The sequence below is a fragment of the Tupaia chinensis genome, unplaced genomic scaffold (assembly GCF_000334495.1).
Source record: "Tupaia chinensis unplaced genomic scaffold, TupChi_1.0 Scaffold000697_1, whole genome shotgun sequence".
In the NCBI taxonomy this organism is placed as follows: domain Eukaryota; kingdom Metazoa; phylum Chordata; class Mammalia; order Scandentia; family Tupaiidae; genus Tupaia; species Tupaia belangeri.
Genome location: NW_006160220.1, coordinates 164405 through 168067, shown reverse-complemented (window position 1 = coordinate 168067; position 3663 = coordinate 164405). Strand labels below are relative to the sequence as shown.

At 43.4% G+C, this 3663-nt stretch overlaps 1 pseudogene; it reads right to left on the bottom strand.

The window, feature by feature from the left end:
* Positions 1-915: 915 nt before the first annotated feature.
* Positions 916-3361, bottom strand: LOC106736220 (zinc finger protein 266-like; annotated as a pseudogene).
* Positions 3362-3663: the final 302 nt, after the last annotated feature.

The following is a 3663-nucleotide window of genomic DNA, read 5'->3' as shown; positions in this document are numbered from 1 at the left end:
GACCATGGAGACACAGGGAAGCTCCCAGTCTGGCTCACTCTCTTTTGGCTTATACTATAGACAGTCATTCCCCTGGCGCCTATGCCATCACTTATGAGTGTCCGTGTCTGCAGGTTCCCTCTCCCAGCCTGTTATGACTCAGTCACCCTCCATCTCTGCATCTTATGGAGCATCTGCCAGACTCACCTGCACCCTGAACAGTGACTTCAGTGTTGGTAGCTACTACATATACTGGTGTCAGCAGAAAACAGGGAGCCCTCCCCACTATCTCCTGTGGTACCACTCAGACTCCAGTAAGCACCAGGGCTCTGGGGTCCCAGCTGCTTCTCTGGATCCAATGATGTATCAGCTAACACAGTTATCCTGCAAATCTCTGGGCTGCAGCCTGAGGATGAGGCCAATTATCACTGTCAAACCTATCACAGTGGCTTTAGTAGTTACACAGTGCTCCAGACTCATGGGGAAATAATACAAAAACCCTTTTCTTACTTCTTCCTGTCTGATGCAGTTACTGCTGCTGTGATTTTGACCAAAAAGGCCGAAAGGTGTTGACCCTATGAGGATCTGAATTTTCTTTTCTCTTCTTCCTTCCTCTTTCTCTTCCTTTCTTTCTTTCTTTCTTTCTTTCTTTCTTTCTTTCTTTCTTTCTTTCTTTCTTTCTTTTTGATTTCACATGTCTATTAAGATGTGTAGAATCAAGGTTTTCCCAGATTCTCAACATTCATACAGTTTTTCACCAACAAGTTTACTGAGGGATAACGTTAGTCTTGAGGATTTAGTGAAGTCTTTTCCACTATGAAGTTTTATATGCTAGGGCCTGAGATATTAGTGAAAATGCTTCACATTCCTTACATTCACAGAGTTTTTTACCTAGGGAGTTTTCTTGTTTGTTTGTTTAAATTTTTATTTATTTATTTATTTATTTTGTCTTTGAAGTGAGCAGGGACACCTACAGGCTTTCCCACATTCCTTACACTGACAGCTTCTCTTCCATGTGCCTTTTTTCATGATTTCTAAAAGAACTTGGAGAACTAAAGGCTTTCCCACACTCCTTACATCCATAGGACTTTTCTCCAGTGTGACATCTTTCATGTAGTAGATAGGAGTTAGAATAACTTAAGGCTTTCCCACATTGTTTACATCCATAGGGTTTTTCTCCAGTGTGGATTCTCATGTGAAGGTTAACACATGTGGGGAATTTAAAGGCTTTACCACATTCCACACATGTGTAAGGCATTGAGTCCGCACATGATTCTTAAGACTAGAGGAGTAAATAAGTGCTTTTTCACATTCCTTGCACTCAAAGGGTTTCTCTCTGGTGTGAATTTTCAAATGTCCACTAAGATTGGAGGAAATTGCAAGGGATTTCCCACATTTGACACACTCACAAGTCTTCTCTCCAGTGTGAGTTCTTACATGTTCACTAAGGTGAGAGGATCTAGTGAAGACTTTCCCACATTCCTTACATTCATAGGGCTTCTTTCCACTTTGAATTTGTACATACTTAGTATGTTTGGAGTTCTGAGTGAAGATTTTCCCCCATTCTTGACATTTCTAGGTTCTCCTTTCAGTGTGAGTTCCAATGTGCTTATTAAAGAATGAGGAATATCATAAGGATTTTTCCACATTTTTTACATTTAAAAAGCTTTTCTACACTGTGAGTTTTTATATGTTCAGTAAGTTGAGAAGACCTAGTGAAGGCTTTTCCACATTCTTTACACTCGTAGGGTTTCTCTCCAATGTGAATTTTCACATGTTGACTTAAGCATGAAGAAACAGTGAAGGCTTTCCCACATTCCTTACATTTATATGGATTTTCTCCAGTGTGAATTTTTCTATGCTGAGTAAGTTGGCAAGACCTAGTGAAGGCTTTCCCACATTCCTTACATTTATATGGATTTTCTCCAGTGTGAATTTTTCTATGCTGAGTAAGTTGGCAAGACCTAGTGAAGGCTTTCCCACATTCCTTACATTCATAGGGGTTGTCTCCAGTGTGGGTTCCCATATGAATATTAAGATAGGAAGAATACCTAAAGTCTTTTCCACACTCCTTATATTTGTAGGGTTTTTCTAGAGTTCTCATATGTGCCTGAAGGTCTGGCTGATTAAGGAAGACTTTCCCATAGTCACTGCATTCAGATTTCATTGGTAGGCTAGTTGTTGGGTACACAAGCTAAAAGCTTTTCCACACTGATTCAACACAGAAATAGTCTCTCCAATAGAGGCTGTCTCATGCAAAAGCAGGAGGTCTGTTTCATACTGATAACACTTGGAAGTGTTCCCTGTATTTTGAATACTCTTGTGGGTCTTTTTTTTTTTTTTTAGAAAGGTTTTCACTATAGGGCATGTACACTTGCCAGACAGAGAGAGACAGAGAGACAGTAAGCGAGAAATCACTCCCCAGGGGGATGGTCATGCCACAATCCCTTTTCCTCGGGGGCGGGCCGCGCGGGCCCCCCGCCCCCCCCCCCCGCCGCTGCCTGGTTCGCTTGGCGCGGGTCCCAGGGTAGGCGGGGCTCACGCAGGGCCCGGGTGGGCCCACAGCAGGGCCCTCCGCCCACCCCTGGTCCCAATACTCTTATGGGTCTTAAGGCAGGAGAGTTCACTGAAGATGTCTCCATACTGCTCAGTCATCTGTGACTTGCATTGTGGCTTCCTGACTGTGTCTGTATTGCACTGGATGTTTATGCCCTCAAGAACCACTACTGAGGTGCTAAACATTTGGTTTTAAGTTGTATTTTCCATTTGAGGGGAACTTTTCCCTGTACTATCCTCAAATCCTCCTCTTGTTCCATCCAAGAGATCAGACTGGGTTTGATAAACTGACATCCTACTGAGGCCAAATTCTTGTAGTTCTCCAGTGTCACTTCTCAGTACATTTCCCTCTGAATCGGATCCAGTAAAGTCCACTCCTCCTGGGTGAAGTTCACAGTCATATCCTCAAAGGTCATTGGGTCCTTATAACAATCCATCAGACAGTCTGCCGCCATCCTTTCTACTTCAGTGTTTTCTTCATGAAGGCAGACTGGGTCTCTGTAAAGATCACGGAGAAATCAATGGCTGCCATTCTATAAGGCTGAGGATGAAATGGGCCTGAAGGCTCCTTTCCTGGATTCCAAGATCACTTCAGCCCAGCTTTTGTTACTCATAGTAGCCATCTTCTTCTTACTCACATGAGGTTAATGGAGTCCTCTAACCCAGCACTCATGAACATCTGCAATTGACAACCATGCAGCAGGCAGATGCAGGGTCCAGGACAGAAGCATGATTCCTCCTGGTGGTGCCCGGAGGCGCTGGAATGAGCCAACAGAAGCTGGGTGGCCCCATCGGAACCTGAATTTTCTGAGGAGAATGAAGCCATTGCTTGAATCTTCTCAGTCCATTCAGGTATTTGCAGACAGAAACTCCCACTGAGACCTAAATCTTCCCCGTGGAAACATAGCAGAAAGCTGAGAAAGGTGATTTTAACCTGGCCCACCTTTGGATCTACAGGGGATCCACTAACACTTTTTCTGAGAGATCTTCAGTCTGTGCTATGAACAACACCAAGTGCAGAAATGAATCATGTTCTAGAACTTCACAATGAACCTGCAAGTACAATAGAGATCACAGCAGCATTCATAGTTGAATCAACATGATGATCTTAGGATGAACCTGATAAAA